We start from the raw sequence: 21113 nt of genomic DNA on the forward strand, positions 1-21113 counted from the left end.
CTGTCCAAGAAGAAACACACATGAGTTTTGGATAGGAATGGAGTTAGAGGTCTAGCTGCAGCAGATAGACTTGCTTGTTCTAAAATATCTGCTACACAGTCCCTGCTGTGGCAGGACTTGGGACACTTACAATGCCTTGAGAATTCCTATTTTTTTTCTGTATGGTGTTACAGGCCTGGTTTTTGGTCTCTGACTGTGGATCCACAAAGTTTTGGAAAGTATTAGTGAGTCCTGGAGAGGAGTTTGCCCTTTTCAGTCAGTGAAGATCTAGTCAGAGTAGTCAGTGGAGTCCCTGGAGCTTTTTGCTTGAATTTAGCACAAGCGTTTGGACAGATGGCTTAGGCCCTGCACCCCAGTGAAGTGAGGGGACCAACGAGAGGAAATGTTGAGATGTGTTTTTTCAGGGCAGGAAAAAAGATCGTTTTCTGTAGTCAAAGGGTCTTTTTCTGAAGTATAAATCCATGTTTAGCATACGGCAAGACACAGAAGGAGCAGGAATCAAGGGGGAAAGTGGCCATCCCCTGGCTTTGATGGGATTTTGGGTTTACCTGGACTTGCAGACTGTTAAACTGATATCCACTAAGGTTGGTGTTTCCCACTTGATATTGCTGATTGCCATGAGCCTGTGGGCAGTGGCCTAGGACAGGAAATGGGAGCACAGTTTTCAGCTCAAGGGACTTCCTCCTCCCACTGAGAAGTCCTGGGGATTCAATTTCCCGGACCTATCCTTGCTCTGTGATATTTGATCTCATGCACTGTAAAGAGAATTTGTTTTTTTCTAATTCTCTTTGAACTTTCTCTCTTTTCTTCAATGCTTGTCTTAGCAGTATTGGAGCACCCACTTATTGCATCTGCTTCTGTGCACACTTCCCTCTCCCTTGTTTTTCACCTCCTGCTGATGGTGCTGCTGCTCTTGGTGAGCCAAATCCGAAGAAGCACTGGGACCACCTAGCCTACACCTAGGGAAGGCAGGTGCTGAAATCTCTCTGGTTCTGCCCTGTGAGCAAACCCTTTATCTCCAGGGATTTATGTTGCCTTGCTCTGTCTATCTGTCCCCACCCACACACCTCAGCCCTTGGAGACACAGACTGTGTATTCCCAGCCAGCAGGACCCTCCACCTGGCACTGTGCTGGGAATATCTGGCTGTTGGACTCTTATTTGAAGGCAGAATCCTGCTTTGGTATTCTTGCCTGGGGCACAGTAGAGCTCTTGAGCAGGACTAGTATTTCTGGTTTCTTCAAAATACTTATCAGCCAAAAAAAAAAAAAAAAAAAAAAAAAAGCTGAACCCTTGCGTTTTTCCAAAGAGGGTCACAAGCAGCTTGGAGGCTCGCACCAGGCGGCTGAATTCGCTGAGTGAGGTCAGGGCTGCCTCACGAATGTGGCCCCTTGTGCAAGCAGTCTCTGCTCATCAAAACACACAGCAGCTCAGCAGCCTCTTCCTTCTTCACTCTCACGCTCCAGTTGTTTAGAAAGATGCCAGAAATTGCACAGGACTTAATAGAGCCTATGTACGTATGAAAGGTGGACTAAACACAGTTCTTGGGTATGGGTAGTAAAAATGTAGCACCTTTGCTGGTGCTAACTTCCACAGGGTAAAGAGAAGCCAAAGCAGAGCTGATCCACATGGTACTGTCACTGAGAGGGCAGGAGAAATGAGCTCACTCATACTTGTATTGGCCCAAAGCTGCACCCCTGCGAACAGTCAAGTGAAGGGTTATGTAAGTAGGAGCTGGCCTGTTTGGCAGCCTGTCACTCTGACAGAGAGAAGCTTGAGGAAGACTAACCCAGAAAGAGCTAATGAGAGAAACGAGACTGGGAATGTACGGAAGGAGGCCTTGGCGAGGGGGGGAAGAGGACACGGAAGAGCCAAGCCTGTGCCACTGCCCATTTGTTGAAGTATCTAAGCTCACAGTGAGAGGGAGTCAAGTGATTTGTGGAGGAGGGCAGGCACTTCCCCGACAGAGGGGGCAGATGATGCACTCGGGTAGGATGCAGCCCAGGGAGAGGCTGGGCACAGAGAGAAGGGCAGAAGGTTTCTGAGGAGCCATGCAGATCCTTGGATCTGAGAGGCTGAGTCCAGCACGAAGGCGTGAGCAGACTGTGATTTTAGTTGCTTTAGAAGAGACAGAACATAATGACTAAGCATGGGAGTTCAACTAAGTATTTCTTATCAACTGAAAAAGCACTGGAAGGTGGTGCCTGACCCTTAGGAGAAGGGTAAGTGAGTCAGAAAACAGCTGTGATAAGGGGGTGGAGGTGCTATTAATGTGTTCTGTCAAGGGGTGGCACATGCTTCCTGGTGTCTGGATGTCTAAAGCATAGGGAGCTGATTCTCTCTTCTTTTTTTAGGCTGGCAGCTTGCGCTGGTGCATGCAAACCTGTCTTAATGTTGTAGTTACAGCAGAGCAGCTATGGGAGAAATGGTGGACAGCAAGAAGGTTTGTGAAACGGTCCATGAGTTTCTGAGGTGTAAGGATAAGGGGGGCTAGAAGTAGGTGATATGATTTTAGGCACCCTGTATGGGTAAAGGGCCTGGAAGACATCAGCAGGATATTAAAGGGTTCTAGGCGGGTAAAGGCATTCGTAGGTTTAGAGGGGCTTCAATAGGCTTGGCTTTTGGCTGGTTCTCTGTTTCTCTGTCTCTCTCCCTGCCTCTCCCAACCCTTGCTTGATGCCACTCCCCCTTAACCATCCAACCTCCTGCAGAGGGAGTTCCCATGCTTCCCCCACCCCTTCTTGTACCCACACATCCCTCCCATCCCCCTTGCCCAGCAAAGTACACTCCTTTCCCACTTCCTCTACCCTACGAAACAGCTCTTTCTGCCCTCCATGGGCTGCTGGGAACGGGCAAGGGGCTGAGACTCTTCCCTTCATCGGAGGGTCGTATGGGCAGAAGGCACGGATGAGCCATTTACATAGATCATAGAATCAGAGAATCAGTAAGGGTGGAAGGGACCTCTGGAGATCATCTAGTCCAACCTCCCTGCTCAGCAGGGTCACCTAGAGCATGGTAGACAGGGTTGCATCCAGGCAGGCCTTGAATATCTCCAGAGAAGGAGACTCCACAACCTCTCTGGACAACCTGTGCCAGTGCTCCCTCACTCTCACAGGGAAGAAATTCCCCCTCACCTTCAGGCAGAACTTCTTGTGGTTCAATCTCTGCCCATTGCCTCTTGTCCTGTCACATGGGACAACTGAAAAGAGTTTGTCCCTGTCCCCTTGACACTCTCCCTTCAGGTACTTGTACACATTGATAAGATCCCCCCTCAGTCTTCTCTTCCCCAGGCTGAAGAGGCCCAGCTCTCGCAGCCGTTCTTCATAGGGCAGGTGCTCCAACCCTCTGATCAGCTTTGTAGCCCTATGCTGGACTCTCTCCAGTAGCTCCACATCTCTCTTGTGGTGGGGAGCCCAGAACTGGACATAGTACTTGAGATGAGGCCTCAGAAGGGCTGAGTAGAGGGGCAGGATCACCTCCCTCGACCTACTGGCAACACTCTTCCTAATGCACCCCAGGACACCATTGGCCTTCTTGGCCACAAGGGCACACTGCTGGCTCATGGTCAATTTGTCATCCACCAGCACTCCCAGGTCCTTCTCTGCAGAGCTGCTCTCCAGCAGGTCAGCCCCCAGCTTGTACTGGTGCCTAGAGTTATTTTTCCCTAGGTGCAGAACTCTGTACTTGCCCTTGATGAACCTCAGGAGGTTCCTCTCCACCCAACTCTCCAGCCTGTCCAGGTCTGTCTGAATGGCAGCACAGCCCTCTGGTGTGTCAGCCACTCCTCCCAGCTTGGTATCATCAGCAAACTTGGTGAGGAGGCACTCTGTCCCCTCATCCAGATCAGGGGAACAGGATGGGACCCAGTACTGAGCCCTGGGGTACGCCACTAGAAACAGGCCTCCAGCTAGACTCCACACCACGGATGACGACCCTCTGAGCTCTGCCTTTCAGCCAGTTCTCAAGCCACCTCACTGTCTGCTCACCTAACCCATACTTCCTGAGCTTATCTAGGAGGATGTTAGGAGAGACAGTGTCAAAAGCCTTGCTGAAGTCAAGGTACACATCGTCCGCTGTTCTCCGCTCATCTACCCAGCCAGTCATTCCATCAGAGAAGGCTATCAGATTGGTGAAGCAGGATTTCCCCTTGGTGAATCCATGCTGGCGACTCCTGATCACCTTCTTTTCCTCCAGATGTCTGGAGATGACATCCAGAATGAGCTGTTCCATCACCTTTCCAGGGATGGAGGTGAGGCTGACTGGCCTATAGTTACCTGGGTCCTGCTCCTTGCCCTTCTTGAAGACTGGAGTGACACTGGCTTTCTTCCAGTCCTCAGGCACCTCTCCAGTTCTCCACGACCTTTCAAAGATGATGGAGAGTGGCCTGGCGACAACATCCGCCAGCTCCCTCAGTACCCGTGGGTGCATCCCATCAGGGCCCATTGATTTGTGGATGTCTAGCCTGCCCAGAAGGTCTCTAATCCTTCTCTGTATCCCTTGTCACCAGGGCCCCTGCCCCATTCAGTAGTGGGCCCACATTTTCCCTAGTCCTCCTCTTGCTGCTGATGTATTTGAAGAAGCCCTTCCTGTTGTCCTTAACATCAGAAACATATGTTTTTATCTCTTCAGACATGAACAAAATAGGAAGTCTGGCACATGAGGAGGCAACTTTGTCTCTGCCTTGAGCCAGCTCTGGGTGAAGGAAAGGGACACCTGCCTTGGGTACCTTCTAGGGCTCTCCTTGTGACTACAAAGGCACAGTCATGTTTGTGGTGTTTTACTGTAACTACTGAATGTAGCATATGACAGCCCATGCAGAGGACTCTGAGCATGCAGAGGACACCACAGCCTCCTGCTGTGACAGGACCTGTGCAAAAGCTCCAGACAAGGCCAGCTTTCTTCGAAAATGTCTCACACACAGGAACACAATAACCAAGAGAGTGTTCATTTGAAGTGCACCAAGTATGGGGTGACTGTACTACTAGCCGTTGCCAGAGAGGAACGTTGTTATTGCCTTGCTGCCAGCATTTCACTAGCGTGGGGACATCTTCTTAAGGAGATATGGTAACAGGGGCAGACATGAACAGGCAACCTGAGCCAGGTGTGAAACAAGGCATTACAGCAAAGAGGTGGCCTGGCACATGCCCACACAGGCCCCCAGGACCAACAAATTCAATGTCCAATGGGTTTCCTGCAGTTCAAAGAAGGATTATTTACTACAACTGTCTTTTTTTTTTCTTTTTTAAAGGAAAAAGTGGTGCCTTGACAGAAGATAGCATAAACTAATCCAATACAGTAAAGCCACTGTGTCAGGAAGTTCAGAACAAACCCACATCCCATCAGAACTAACCCACTTTTAGCTTTGCATCTGAAAATATTAGTCCATTTATTGCCTATTAAAAATTCCCTTTGTCTCTTCTCAGTTGTGGTGCCTGCTTAAGATGTTAAAGCTGGCATTGTCAGTCTTTAAAGTAATGTTTGAGATCTGTTTACTCATTAACTTTCAAATGCAGAACACTTTCAAAACCTTTTCCTAAGGGCATCCCTGTGTTCTGTTTCAGAGTTACTTTGTTTTCCTACCTACCCTGAAGAGCTGTTTACGATATGATCTCTCCCTTTTAATCCTCTTTTCCTTTCATGTCTAACAAACACAGTTAAAGAGAGCATAGGGAAAAAAGACGGATCTCATGTATTATAATCATCTATGTCTTATCAATGTGTACAAGTACCTGAAGGGAGAGTGTCAAGGGGACAGGGACAAACTCTTTTCAGTCATCCCGTGTGACAGGACAAGAGGCAATGGGCAGAGATTGAAGCACAGGAAGTTCCGCCTGAACGTGAGGGGGAATTTCTTCCCTGTGAGAGTGAGGGAGCACTGGAGCAGGTTGCCCAGAGAGGTTGTGGAGTCTCCTTCTCTGGAGATATTCAAGGCCTGCCTGGATGCAACCCTGTCTACCATGCTCTAGGTGATCCTGCTGAGCGGGGAGGTTGGACTAGATGATCTCCAGAGGTCCCTTCCACCCTTACTGATTCTATGATTCTATGATTGTATGTTTAACTGAAGAAAATAAATACCCTGCAATTACAGATTTCATTCTGTAAATTAAGACTCAAGAAGCTTCTCCAGATTAAACCTCTGGCCTTCCAAGTCCCAGGTTTGTATGGATAGTAACTCAGATGCAGTGTCTAGAACCTGATCCTGTGACTCAATGTCCATCCTGTGCAGTCACGAGGCTTCCACAAAAAATGATTTTTCTTAGGAGATCTATACAGAGGGATGTCTCGAGATGTACACATAGACGTTTGGGTAGTATGATACGCTGAACTATAACAGAAAAAGTTACATTTTGAAAGTGGCCACTGTTTCTGGTGTTTCTTTACAAGATTTTTCTCTCTAGCTCTTTTTTTCATCTGTATCTGCACACCTTAAGACTGTGAATACATTTATCTTCCCAACTTTTCAGAGGGGTGATGTGAGGCTATCATTTCCACTTTACAGAGGTGAGAGGAAAAGAAACTGGGGCTGCTGTTTGATGAGCACTTCTTTTAGTAGCAGTGCCAACACAAGTAGCCCCTGCTTTCCCTTCCTGTCTCCCCAGCGCTCGCTCCCCCCTCAGCTGTGCCAGTGTGAAGGTTGTGTGTGAAACAAGTCACAGAACCCATTCATGTTAAAAATAACTGAAAAAGAGAGAGGGAGAGAAATGAATTCCAGAACCTGGACTGAAGTCCTATAGGTACATCCAAAGCCAACACAATTGAACTTTTTTTTTTTTTTTATCCTGAGTTCAATCTGTCTGTCCAGCTCCATCAATAACCTTTAACTCATTTCATATATGACAGAAAGGTGGATAGTTTCAAAGGCTATTCATTTCCTGTACACTTCGTGAAAATTGATGACTGGGCAAGGGATTGGGGCCTAAATTAGGAAACTCAGCCAGCAGCCAACTGGCTAGTGAGTGTGTGCACGCTGGCTGACCACGTATGCATTAGCTGCTCTCCCAGTGCATACCTGACTGCTTCCTGACGGGGGGTCTCACAGCACATGCGGAGGGGAGAGCTGGGCTTACGGCTGTGCACGAGAGGAAGGAGGGATTACAAACTGAGGGTCACAGACCCACAGGAAACCGAGTTTCATTAGTTTCACTGCTCACAAAGCAATTTGTTTCAAAAAAGGCAAAATTCTATAAAATAAGAACTTTTCTGCCAGTGAGCCTATAAATCAAGTGAATAGCTTCTCATCCAGTTGGGAGGAAGTTCAGAGCTCAGCCTCAGATTCCTGTTCAGACTCCAGCAACCACTTCTGCTTTTAGCACTCTTTCAGCACCAATGAAAACCACGGATACCGATTTCTTTCCCATATTCAAATGTCACTTAAAACCTTTGTTTCTCATTAATAACTGTTTAAGCACTTGCTTCATCTCTGTTCCTGCCTCCTTTTTAATCTACAACAGTTTGCTAAGAAGTCTCTCTTCTTTCATGTCCTTCATGCCACTCCTCTGGCTGATCAGTGGCCTTGAACTGGTACAGAGCAGTACACAAAATGTAAAGTAATCACTGGGCCTTCCCCTGAGCAATTGCCAAGGGCTTTGCACAGTTTAGTTACAGCCTGTGTTAGGTGTGGACTGTTCATTGCTTGGAGACAAATACAGAGCAAAGCACTTAGCAGATTAATACAGTGGCAGTCTGAATACACAGTGTTAGCAGGTGTTTTGAGCATATTGTATCTGCAAAGGATGAGTGTATTGGTGCAAACAAAAGCACCAATCTCTGGTTCTTCCTATCCACCTCTTTTCAAGGTGGGAAGGAAAGAGAACCTGTCTCTCCTTGCCAGACTTGCTGAAGAGTGGAGGAGACAGTGTGGGATGGGAGCCACAGACACCCCTATGAGTTGTGGCCGTAGTTTGTGGATGACAGCAGGAGCTAGACAGGGAAGAGTCTTTACGTTTCTGTGCTCATAACATCTTTTTAGCAGTCCTCCCAAAGAAGGCTTTCAGCATCAGCTCCCCAGAACATCTTCCTGCCAGGTCTCCAGGGTGTACCCTCCGCCATACCCAGGAGACGGAGTACCAAGCAAGCAGCATTTCAGCTGCATAGTGCAGGTGCTGGCTGAGCTGCTTCCCTCGCTTCTTCAGAAGGGAGTAGCTGCCTGTCTCCATGTCAGAAGCAGGTGCTGTCTTGGTAAGGGAACGCTTTAATCCAAACAAATCTCTGATAGAAATTGGCTCTATTCCTGTTATATGTGGGTCTCTGTAGCCTTTGCTCTCCCCAGTAGCAGATCTTATTAACACCATAGCCAGGTGTTCAGCTTCTTCAGGTGAGAAGCCAGAGATAAGGGGCAGTTGGGGATTTTCCTGGTGTGGGAAATGCCCAGGTGGCAATAATCCAGTATAACGGGCTCTGTGCCATCCCCTCTGCAGACACCCGGGAACATTACTGGGAGCTCCGCTCACTGTCCGCAGATGCTTCGTTCTCATTACAGGCGTGGAGCAAGGGGTGATGGGAACGAGCTGAAATGGCTCCCAGTGGATCTGCCTGTGTTAATGCACTTGTCGTTGTACACCTCGGGGTGTGCTCCAGTCTGCATGCAGGGGTAGCTGCTAGAGGTCAGACTGACTCTTGCAGGAGGAGGTTCTTCATAGATGATCCCAGCACTGAGCTCAGTTCCAGAACTAGTTACAGGAGGGAATCTTTTTCCCAAATGGAAGAATTTAGCCATTATGTAGAGATGCTGCCCTGCAACTATAAAGGGTTACCTTGTGGGAAAGACTCCTTTGATGAAGGAAGGTGTCATCCCCTCTTCTTACCAGACATGGGATTATAGTCTAGATTTGCTCCATGGTAGTGAATCCTTACCAGTGTGGAGCAGAGTGGAGTAGTCCTTACGTTGCTGGAAATTATGTTAGGATCTGGTTTTATCCTCAGGCAATTACAGAATTTGGGGAAGTGGTGGCATGGGGGAACGATCAGAAAGTTGGCAAAAATTGTGTAATTGGTGTATCAAAGGCCCTTCTCCTCTCCTCTAGTCACATTTTAACAGTACCCTATTTTATTCTATGTGTCAGTAAACAACAGAATCATTACTGATAAAACTTGCCTTAAGCAACAAGACACATGTGAACAATAAAGCACTAAGAGCCACATTTTCAAAAGTGTGTGTGCAGAAATGTCTATTGTACAGTGCATAAGCAGCATGTGGTCTGGATGTGGCAAACGGCAAAGGGAGAGAAAAAGGGGAACAGATGGAACCTGTATATGAGTGACAAGAGCGGACGTAAGCTCAGATCAAATTCTGTAGTATGCAGAGCCTGAGCTTGGAAAGCCTTAAGTAATAAACACATTTTAAGGAGGACTGTATTGATGGGGCATGCAAATATGTAGACAGAATGGTGAACTGCAGAGGACACAGCAGCTGGAGATAATGATATATACAGAGCAGATGAAAAGTCGGATCCGGCATGCTGGACATGGGTACAACGGTGTGCACGTTTCAGAAACTTCAGCCTCTCTGAAACCTCAATGACTTAGCAGTAAAACATCAGGAAACGATAAGTCAGGGTCAGGAAGGTCTGAGAATTCCACACAGCTGAAATAAAGATTGAGCAAGAGGAATTAACATCAAGAAATGAGATTCAGATGTTTAAAGCTGATTGTCTGAACCAAGTTAATATAATGCACCATGTTTCACTTTAAAACATTTGGATCATGCAGCTGGGGAGTTCTTCCCATGATTGGGAAATGCAGCAGCTCTCTGAATCTGAAAATGCTGGGATAGACATGTCTGCCTAAATGATGGCAGGGTATAAATGATGAACTGGGATTACAGCTTTTACTGTCCCAGTCTAGTTCTACTGGTTCCCTGGGTTACTAGCACACAGAACAAGTCCAGTGGCAAGGCTCTATGCAGCTCCTACTTCCACATATTCTGGACTTGTCCCTCTCTCTGCATCTTCCCATGAGCTGAAAAAGCTTGCTCTTTTTCCATGATTGTGAAGGGCTCTGACAATCAGCATCCTTTGCTCTTTTATTTTCAGAGTATTCAAGTGAACATCCATTCAGCTATCCACTCCCCCTTCTTCCCTTCTGCCAAGTGTAGTGTTGGCATCTAGTGCTCTGAAAAATTACATTTGCAAACCTGTTGACAGTATGGGACAAGTGCATTTTCACTCCTCTTCATACTCCCGCAGAATAACGCCTTCATCTGCAGTAATGCAGCCCAGCACCACGAGGTCTTGTATGGGAAGCTGCAACCCTGCCCAGCTGGGGAGTGAGGCTGGGCTGGGCATGTGGCTGGTCAGCTGCACTGTGGCCCTTTGTACAGGGTGCCCCACATGTGCAGCAATGCTCCTGTGCTGAGAGGCTAAACATTGAAAGGCCTGAAATCACCCATGCGCTGAGAAAGACAGCTAAAGCACAACAGATTCGGTGCAAGACTACAGAGCTGTCTAAAGGCCTCTTCTGAATGATGCTCAGGAAGCATGGTATAGCTATCAACCTAATGCTCCTGAAAATGGGCCTAGACTGCAGACTTCACAACCAAGTGTGATTTTCCCCAAAGCTTGCATAATTTCAGGGCTAAAATTTTGATTCTGGCAAATCTTGCGTGGGTTTTTATCAGCCTACAGACACGCCCTTGCTGCAGAAGATCCTTCAGCCCAGCAAAGCAATACGAGAGCCTGAAAGTGGCTGCCTGAAACTCCACGCTGCGGGGAGTGCGAACGCTGTTGTTCAGTGGGCTTTGCAGTCCGGCAAGGTGATCGGTCTGTATTGTATTGCTGGTGGGAGCGGCTGTTTCTGGGACTAGGTAACACTCAGCAGTCCTTGGATAGGAAACTCATTAACTGGAGCCAAGCGCAGATTTTGTAACGATACTCCTCCGTGCCCTCACTGTGCGCGGCAGCCACTTCTTGATTGGGGTGCTGTTGCACAGAAGGATTAGACACTACCGGTATTAAGCTGCCATATCCCAGATCTTTTTCCCTGTTCTATTCAGTGATGTGTTCATGGCAGCTGTACATGCATGATACTGTTAGGGGCCAAAACTCTCTCTCTGGTACATCTCCAGTGAGGCCGAAGACTAGCCTGACCCGATGCCTGTCCCCGTTCCCTTTAGCAGGCAGAAACAGCCAGGACAAACAGCCTTGCCCTTGTTTCACAGTATCTCCAATACTTGCTGATTGCAGAATACGCTGGGTAAAGTTCACCATCTCTGAGCATTTGAAGCAGAAGTAGATGGCCTGGGTTTGCTGGCTGTGCTGTGAGAAGCTCGTTGGGTTTTATTCCATTGCTGATTGCTGAACATTTCCGTTTGAAGCTCTTTGCCATTTCCTTTTGAGACATACATAATGCAGACTCAGAAAGGCTGCACAAATTTATCGAAAAGGTGGTAAGAGGGCACTCCTTGTTACAATGAGGTTTTTAATGTGAATGACTAACTCTGAAGCAGCAGAAGTGGGCCCAGTCCAGGCATTCTTTGATCTTGGGTCAGATCCCTGTACCTGACCATGAAGACACGAAACTTGGCACTGAAAGCAAGTGAATCCCAGGGCCAGAGCTCTGCTCCCTCCTGCAACTCCACATGGGGGGATACAGATCGCGGCACTTCAGGGCTGAGAAGTGTGTTGGTGCATGCTTTAATTTAAACTTTTTAACACCGCTACTGCATCACAGAGAGTTGGGACTCCAAAATCAGATACTCTCAAACGTGATGCAAACAATTTTGGACAAACTGGATTAGTCACAGGGCAATCTAGCTTCAGTGAACAGACACTTCCACTCTTAATGGATAAAGATACTGTCTGCATTGCAGACTGGCATACATCCCACCATATTCCCAGGGCAGACTGAGAGCTCTAGGTGAGACCACCAGGTATGGATACACAGATATATATGAACACAGCCCTGAAAAAAACAGAAGGGGCAGCCTGGTCTCCTTTCATATCGCATGCAGGCCACGTGGAAAGCAGGACACGGTACTGGGAGCTTGTACCTGCCCACTGGCCTTGCAGTCCTCAGATCTCCCAGCTGTAAGCACCTTGAGGTTGCCAGAAGAAAACTGGAGGAGCCACAGCACAATCCTGCCTTGCTGCAGCTTTGCACAAGAGCTGTAGTTGTCTCCAGTAGCTCCTCTCACTCCCTCTATCAGCATGGACAGTGGTGCCAGCTACATTGCAGAGGAGCAGGAGATGCAACATCTAAAATAAGGGAAGGATTTTAACTTGCCCCCGAAACTGCACTTGCCATTAGAATGACCAAAATTATCCAGTGATGTCACTCATTAGCCACAGAAAAACTCAAAACAGGCAGTTCCCTGTGGAAATCACCTGATGAAACAAGGTTGTCTCAATGCTTAGAAGAACGTCCCTGACTGTCGCTTCTCTTCCAGGCCTATGATTCACTCCCATTTGGCACTGGATTAAGGGTGTTTTGAGATAAGAGTTGTGTTATACTTTGTTCTGGTTCAGGAAGGCTCTGATGTGTTTTGGAATGCCTCAGGGTTGTTAAAATTAAAAACATTGTTAATCTTACAGGGGAGACATTTTCATGCATTGCCCTTTTACAGATAGTTCTAACTGGGTCCACCCAAATACCCAGAGTCGCAACACAAAGAAATCAGTAAACTTCCTAGCATGGTACTTTCCTTGCCTGTTTGCATCAAATTTGCTTATAGCCAGCAGACCAGGAAAAAAGGCTCTTCATTTATAATATGCACCTCGGTATTGGTCTCCTGAGTGTTAGGAGTCAGCAACTTTGATAAATTCTTAACACAGCTTGCAGAGGCAGTTAAGAATGTATCTTCCGCTGACGACTCCAGGAAGCTGGTCACTGCATTGAAGATCAAAGTTGCTCACACCAACACAGGAAGGTTATATACAAGCAAAAAGGAACTGCAAATGCTTGTATCTGGATGCAAGGTTTTGCTGTTGTGCACGTATGATCACTAAATCTGACCACAAACCTCTTGAATCAATTCAGAAAAAAAACACGCTTGCTGTAGCACCACTCAGATTACTCACAGACTAATTTTCCTGTTGCAGAGACAAGATGCTCCACTATCAAGATGTCTGATATGACTTTGAAAAGATAGGTTTATCTAAAATTGTATTAAAGACTTACTTAGAGAATGTTAAGGCCATTGCCTTAAATGACTAAGCTTTAAAAAGGCCCGCAAAAGAGTACTTAATGTGAAATGGGCATATATTACAGGGAAGTAATTCTCCCTGTTACACATACAGCATTTGTGAAATGGGCAAAAGTTTATCAGAAACTGAAGCACATCAAATCAGTTATTATTTCATGGAAAATAAATGGAGAGAAGGCTTTTTATATATCTCCAAATATCACAAAGGTAGATGGGAACTTTTTAGTGGCTCCTGAAATCAAGTGTCCATGGAATAAACCATAGCCAGGAATTACTCTTAGGAAACTTCTGGTCAGCTCTGGCAGTTTTGATGCAAACCTAACTGTTGCTGGAGTCACGTGTCTGACTGCTGCAGGGCTCATAGAGAAGAAAAGACCAGCAGAGGAGCGCAACCAAGTGTGTCTCCCCTCTCTCTTCTCCCTTCTCCCCTTCCCTCCTCTCCATTCCCTTGTACAAAATCCGAGAAAAGACAAATAAGCAAGATTTTAAAATTGTTTCACTGGCGCTAGAGGGCTCTTGCACACAAACAGCATTCGCAAGCATTTGGGGTTTATTTCCTTTCTTTTCTGGTCTTTCTGCATCCCTATTCCGTTCTGGTTTACTATTTTTCAGCTCACTGTACAAACAGGATCTTTCCTCAACAATGTTCTGCTACCTCATCTTCCTTCCTTTGTATACAGGCTGACACTGTATGTTACACACTAGTCGGCTTCCTAGGGCACCTCATTTCTCAATGCTACCAAAAACAGGAACCAAAAGCAAAGCAGCCACAGAACACTAAATTCACATCACAGTTTAAAAGCAAACTCTTGAAAGTTTCTGATTCAAGATGAGTTTTCAGTTAACGGGTTTTTCTAGTTTAGCGCTCTGTGTGCCACACTGCAGAATATGCACAAATGAGGAACCCCTACTTTTTGCCAGATTTGAATGCCTCTCCTGCAAGATTTCTAACACTGACCCACGCTTCTTTTTTCTCTTTAATTTTTTGTCAAAAAGTGAAGTCAGCTGAGCAAAGGGCATATTGCCTCACTGTTCACCTCTCTTCTCCTGTCTTGTAAGGCTTGTTGTCTGATTTCTTGCTCTGAGATTAGATAGGATGTCTTCAGGGAGAAGAGAAAACCACAGAGCGCGCTGCACATTGCACAAATGCTCTTGTTATTCTGAGGCCTGAAGAAACAAGGAAGGAAACTTGAGGCTGGTGGTTTGGCAGGTGTGAGGCCTCTTTTACACAGACATCTGTTTTAAGTGGTAGCTCTGGGGCTGAGGATGAGCCGAGAATGCCCACCCCCCCCAGCCCTTCGCTGCGTCCCCACAGAAAGGGCTGGGGGTTCCCGAAGAAGCGATGCCCCTGTGCCGCGGCGCTGCGCCGCGAGGCTCGCTCGTGTTTGTACAGTCGGGCTGCAAAGGGGAGAATTCCTTCCTCCGAACCGACAACTGATTAATGCAGCTGTTCATCTGTTGCATTATACAGAGGTTTCTGCTGCGCTGTTGGCACTCACAAAATGGATGAGGGAAAATACAAAATGGGTGAAAGCGAACACGTACGCTGGAGCTCGACATAAAGACCTGAAGACCTGCTTAAAATGGGTTGGATGCTACCGCACATACCCCATCATAATTAACTTTGCTAATCCCACAAGATTATTTCTAGTGATCTGGGTAACGACGACGGCAGTAATCCTCACTGAGTTCTGAATGAATGGCTGCCGTTGGCAATATGCTAAGGCAGCCTCTCCGCTGAAGCCTTGCGCAGAGTTTGAAGGATTTCATTACCGTTTGGCAGTTATTACCTACTGTATAACATATGCATGATCCTCACTTTATAAACAGTCCAGAAAAAAAAAATGTAGTACCAAGGACTGGATCCTGTTTTGCCAAAACAATGTGTGGGGAGCAAAGAGGGGTTTGCGTAAGACCTCTCTCCACTGTGGATGCTCTGGGGCAAGTAAGGGTTGCATGGCATCATTACTTTAAATAACAATAGGTTCTTTCTTCTGTGCCTGACTGCCTATTTTGATGAACATTTAGGAGCCTAATGATCTTTAAAATTGCTACTCCTCTATTAAAATTGGTAAGTAAATTCAAAGGTTCCTGGGGCAGAAGGACAGATAGACAGAAAAACACACACTGAAACTTATGTATACAGCTCCAAATGTGGCTACAGAAGCCACATTTCCATAAGAAATTAAGTGGAAGCTCTTTCAAGGTGAGCAACTGTGGTTAATCCATCCCAACACAGTGATTAATATATCCCAATACACATCTCCTTGTCTACTGACAAGGAGAGTCGGTTGAGTACAGCATTACAGTCTGGGGAAGAGAGGAGCAGCAATTACTGCAATGGGCTTCCTGGGAACTGCTTTGTGTTCTTGCTTTGAAATTTTAAAACGTGCTACGTTGACATGCCTTTTTGGCTGTTCAGAGTTGAGCAAGGTGCAGGTGGCATGGTGGGAGAACTCAGCTCATGTCTTTGCTGATGGTGCAAAGAACAGAATAAAATCCTCTGATGCCCATGCCAGAATGGACAAAACACTGGGAAGAAAAAAAAAAAAGAAAAAAAAGAAAAGTAGGTAGCACTCTGCAATTCCCTGAAGGAGAGGCAGGATTTCTGACAGGAAGCACCCTGCCATGCTTAATGTAGTCTTATGGGCCATCATGTCATGTGCACTGGTCACCTGCCTGGAACAGCATTACAGCGGTCAGAGAAATCTAGTAAAGTTTGGAGTCTGACTCCAAAATAAAACTGTTTTGCTCTGAGCTGAAAAAAAAAAAAAAAAAAAAAAAAAACAACAACAAAAAAGCAAGCCACACAATGAAGTCTGATGTTTTAGCTTTGGCATCTTATTTTTTTTTCCTACCTGAAAAATATCAGCACAATAGTGAACAGAACCTTTTCAGTTCATGTAGCAATACAGCTTAACAGTGCCAATAAGTGGTGAATAGATGCTTCATTCTAGTGTGGCCCTAAATTGTACCATTAACATGTGGTTATAGTCAGAGAACACATTCAGTAGGAAATGGCACCTTGTTACTTTGCAGATTATCTGCTCCCTATGGGGTAAATATTCTAAATATCATGCAGAGTTTTAGCAGCAACATTCCTATTAAAATAAATGGTAAGGGTAGATCCCAGTGCACAGGGCTGAGAAGTTATAAATCTTCTGTGTCTTATACTGTCTGCTTTATTTGCTGACAGAAGACAAGTGTTTGCTGCCACTGTAAGGTTCATAAAGCACAAAAGGAGGGTGTGTGTGCAGCACTGCTTCCTGTGATACTGACTGCGGCTACCAGTGAGACTGCATGAAGCAGGAAGAATTCAGATGGATTTCTCTGCTGAGCTACTGAGCAGTGGCTGCCCTCTTATTAGGGGAAGGAATCTGGCTTTCAGTTACAGTTTGCAATTTACCCCTGGATCTCAGTGATAGAGTGACAAAGTTACTTTTGTAACAACTACTACCTATAGCCAGAAAGTATCTTAGGCAACAGCTACTTTACCGGCCCTCTCAAGGTTGCTGATCTTGGATTAAGCAGTTTTTCTGAAAATTTTGATTCTTTGCTTGTATCTTTCCTATCACGGTGGTGAGGGGACCAGTGCCCCAATTTACGTAACAGCAAAGAGCTGGAAAGGCTCCCTCCTTAGGAAATTCAATCATACAGCTCCTTTAAAACAAGTAACTCCCTTGGTAATGAAAAAATAACCGATGCTGCAGCAGGCACCCTTTTAGGGCTTACAGGATATGTGTAACCTACGCGTGCTTGCTGCGCAAGCACGAGCTCTTCGCCGCCTCACTAGGCGGTGCGTGCCCAGGGCTCGCAGGGAGGCGGAGGCGCTAATGCAGCGTGGCGGCAGCGCTGCATCCTGCCTCTGGCATGCGTTCGGCAGGCTGCCTCTGCCGGGCCGCACTGCAAGGGCGAGCACCGAATTTTCAGGATCAGGCGTCGGCGCCCAGCTTCGAAGGGCTTTTTTTTTTTTTTTTTTTTTTTAAAAAAAAAGCTGAAACTTTTGGCCCACCAGTACACTTCAATCATCAGTGGGGCAAGATGGTTAAAAAAAAAAAAAAGTAACATCTCATATTAAATCAGCTTATCTAGTAAGCAAAACATGCTTTCAGAGATGCAAGTCCTACTGCAAATCTGAAACAGGCCTGAAGAAGCGCTTATGTGCCTGCAAGGGTGTCTGTTTTTTACAACCAGATCAGCTGATCTAATAAAAGACGTTATCTCGTCCTACAAATTCTGCCTTGCTTACATGCACAGATCATTACTGCTACAACATTACTGCAACATCTAAAACTATGCATCATTCTTTAAGATGCAGGCCGTAAGGTTAATTTGTGTTCTCACTTTCTCTGGCAAAAAACATGGCTTAGCTATTTCCTTTTGTTCTTGCATTAAGTATGCCACCCGCTTTGGAGGGGAACAAGACCCTAGAGCTGTCCTGAGGCATTTACTCTCAGAGGATAACATTAAATCACCCGTGAGGGTTGCCCCACAGAGTAAGAATCTGTTCCTCGCCTGTACTGGGGTCTCTCACTTGGGAAAATGGGAAATAAGCCTTTGAAGTGTCAGACGTTAACTGCAAAAGCAACCAGACACATTAAGGATGGTCCTGCTCCCTGAATCCATACTAGATCATAGGTGCTTAAAAAGCTCTCAGATTATTTACTGAGCTTGCCCCCAATTCCTGTGTACTACAACAGCAGTTTTCCAGTGTTCCCAGTGCAAGGACTGCCTCTGCTGGGCTCATAACCCTTACTGCACAGGCAAAAACGGAGTTTGCAACAGCAGTGTTTGGAGGGGGGGCGCGTTGCAGGCTGGCAGCAGCTCTCGTGGGGGCCGGGGCCGCGCAGGGAGCTCTGCTCCAACGTGCGGTTGCACAAGCGGCTCAGGCTGACCTGTGGCTGGGCTCCTGCCAAAGGCAGCTCCCCGGCCACGTGCTCCCGCTCCCTCCCCGCCGCTGACACTTGTGCTGCTTTGGCTGCGCGGTCGGCGTGAGCCGGGGCTGATTGGTCTCAGAGCAATCCTCCCCTCCTTTTTTTCGTTTCGGTGGAGTTATTTTTCAGCCGGTTCAGTTTGCTGAATTGGCTGGCTGAGCGGCTGCACGAATGCTAGGGCTGGCACGCGAAGGGCCTACCTAGGGAGAGCGCCGAGGTGGAGAGCACAGGACTGGCCCTTCTGCTCGTAGTGTGGACTTCAGCTGGCGTAAATCACGCTGACTGCGGGCCCCGGGCGGGTTTCTGCTGGGCTGTGGCCCTGCGAACTCCCCCCAAGGGCCGTGCGCGTGTGGAGGGGGGCAGGCGGCTGCCCTGGGTGGGAGGCGAGCATTCCTCAGGCCCTTTGAACACGCACAAAAGGGGTTTCACAGCCATCTGCTAAAGAACAGTGCCACAAAGAAAACACATGATATGTATGTAAGTGAGGGGTTTTCCTGTGGTATTTAGGTCTAAGGTGTTTACTATTTTACTATCCAGCTAGGCACCCCGCCTTCCTCAGTAGCTTGCAAATGTGTTGAGTGCAACACGTGCACTAGATTTAACACCTGCTACGCCACGGCTGTAGCTAACAGCAGCTGGTAGTCTGGCTGTATCAGTTACCAGCATGACAAGGTGGGCAACACTTTCTCCAGGGAACAAAATGATGACTAAAATCATTTGATCCACAGGTACTCAAGTGGTTTTCTTTGTTGTTTATGGCTGTTGGCTGTTTACGACGGGGGACGGCATTTGCAATCGGTGCCTGGCTGGGAGCAGGGCAGCTGGTGAAGTGTCAGTGATGACACTGCACAGGGACCTGTGGGAAAGCGTGCAGAGGACTCAGGCTGCGATGGTAAGGGAAAAGGGGGACAAGGAAGGGCAACCGGCTGAACAAGAGGCCCCCAGCTTTCCCTGCAGCCAGAGCCCGTTCCTCTCCTGCTGCAGCAGGTTTGTGCGGCCATTGTAAGATGAAGCTAGATGGTAAGACAACTTCTGCTAGGTTAACCTATAGCAGCCTTTTTATTACCTTTCCCTTGAAGCAAAGGAGGATTAGAGAGAAAATGTTAACGGGAGAGAAAATCAGATGGCTTATAATCACTTCTGCAGGAGAGGCAGATCACTACTTGACTTTATCGTGTATTTCTGTGAAATCCACCTTCACATCTTTGATCAATTCACTCAGCTAACTTGGCCTCTGAATTTGGTTGTCTCAGCTAATTCATTTGGTTACCATTTCCCCATGCAGTCACTTAAGTTTAGTAAGTTGAAACAACTGGATGAACCCCAAAAAGTAGCAAGTGATGCCCTTACTGTATACACTCCATACAGCCTGTGCTCTGAAAATCACTGTATGTAAAATAACACTACTTCTCTGCACTTAGCTACCAGTTTCCTTGCAGCTCAAGCTTGTGGTTCTGGGTCCCATTCTGCTGCTTTCATTCAATCACTATTGGGCACCCAGGGCTTAAAGCTATCTTACTTTCATCATATTTTGTTTAAATTCCAAAATTATTCATATACTTCTCTCCCTCTAGTAAAGTTATGGCAATGAGTAAAGGTCCCATTTGAAGAAAGAAATGTTTGGGCTATAGAGAAATGCTGCCAACTACTGTAACAGGAAAACATTACAGCTCCCTTTTGCCCCAAAATAACAGTTTCTCACTGTGGGTAAATAGCTATTACAGTTCTTCTGGGAGCAGTAATCACAGCTCTTCTTTTCTCCAAAGGGAGCATGCAGTGCTCTGTCATGGAGAGGACGCAATGTCTAGGATCCATCTGCCACTGCCAGAGGTGGGGGGAGCTGTTGTGAGGGATTCAAGGAAGTGGGGAAGGACGCCTCGAGGAAGTCGCTTCTGCAACAGGATCACATGACAAGAACTAAAAAAGCAGTTCCCCACCAGAATGGCACTCAAAGCACTTTGTCTAGGCTCCTCTCTGTCTGGGAAAGGATCTCATTTTGGTTTCTCCTGCCTCTATTCCGTAACCTAGAATCTGCAATACTAAAAACAGTCTGCTGGTGTACATGTTTGCAGACAGGCAGAAGACAGTGTCCTGCGATTCAAGAGATCTGGGTTCTGTTTTGTGCTGTGCCATCTAATTTCTCAGTGCCTTGATGCAAGTCACCTTGCCTCTTCCTTTTCTCTGCCTGAGTTTATTTCATCTGCTGCTCTGGAGTGTCATGGAGCCCTGATTTTCACTCTTTTTTTCTTTTTCTTTTTCCTTTTTCTTTTTTTCTTTTATTTTTTGGAGCACCTAATAAACCAGAGGCTCGTTTTAGTTTGGGTTTCTAGGTACAAAATTAAATTTTGTAAAACAAGTAAACATGGAAAACAAGGAAAAAACTCCATTTAGCAAAACCCGTTACATGAAGAACAGATAAACTGAAGCTGTAATTGGAATTTAATCCTCCAGTTACAGTCTGGTTTTAGACTGCATCAGTTTTGTCCATAGGATCTCTTTCCTCCCCAAAATACAAAGATCTTGATCTTCCTGGCTTTAAGGAAGCTGTGTCTGTGTGTAGTAATTTCAAAGAAGTCACTGCAGTTTCAGCAGTAGAAATCTACTTTGAGAGGAATATTGGCTTCATTAGGCTTTATTTTGCTTCTGCCCCACTGTTCATCAGCTAAAGATTTGCTGAGATAATACTTTAGGAAAAACAAGTCTAGTGCTCAGAGCAAAAAATTAGGACAAGTGAATGCAATCCCAGATCTGCCAATGAGAAGATATGAATCCTTCCTGTTCTGTTTTCATTTTCCTATCTGTAAAGGGAGTAATACTGGAGTCTCTTACCACAGAGTCAGAATTATTATTTGAGTTTGCAGAACACTTTGAGAAAGTCAAAGCACACTTCAGCAAAAGTACAAAGTACTATTGGTGTTTCTGAAGTGTATAATGCATGCAGTAAACACTTTTTGAACTTACCCTTTTGCATGGTTGGTCCCCTATCACATCTCTACTATATAATAAGCTTATGTTTTGAGCTAGCTTTTTATGAGATATACAA

At 46.4% G+C, this 21113-nt stretch overlaps 1 protein-coding gene and 1 long non-coding RNA gene across 4 annotated transcripts in view; one reads left to right on the forward strand and one right to left on the reverse strand.

Annotated features, from left to right (window-relative positions):
• The window catches only part of LOC134135597 (uncharacterized), a 71089-nt gene that overhangs the window by 32927 nt on the left and 17049 nt on the right, over positions 1 to 21113 (reverse strand). The window lies entirely within an intron of this gene.
• Positions 2135 to 21113, forward strand: part of KATNAL1 (katanin catalytic subunit A1 like 1) — a 133248-nt gene continuing 114269 nt past the window's right edge. For both annotated transcript variants that reach the window (XM_062567160.1, XM_062567158.1), the window contains exon 1: positions 2135 to 2220. The gene's annotated coding sequence lies outside the window, so the exon portion shown is untranslated. The remainder of the gene's footprint in view (positions 2221 to 21113) is intronic.

The sequence above is a fragment of the Rhea pennata genome, chromosome 1, assembly GCF_028389875.1.
Source record: "Rhea pennata isolate bPtePen1 chromosome 1, bPtePen1.pri, whole genome shotgun sequence".
Lineage (NCBI taxonomy): Eukaryota > Metazoa > Chordata > Aves > Rheiformes > Rheidae > Rhea > Rhea pennata.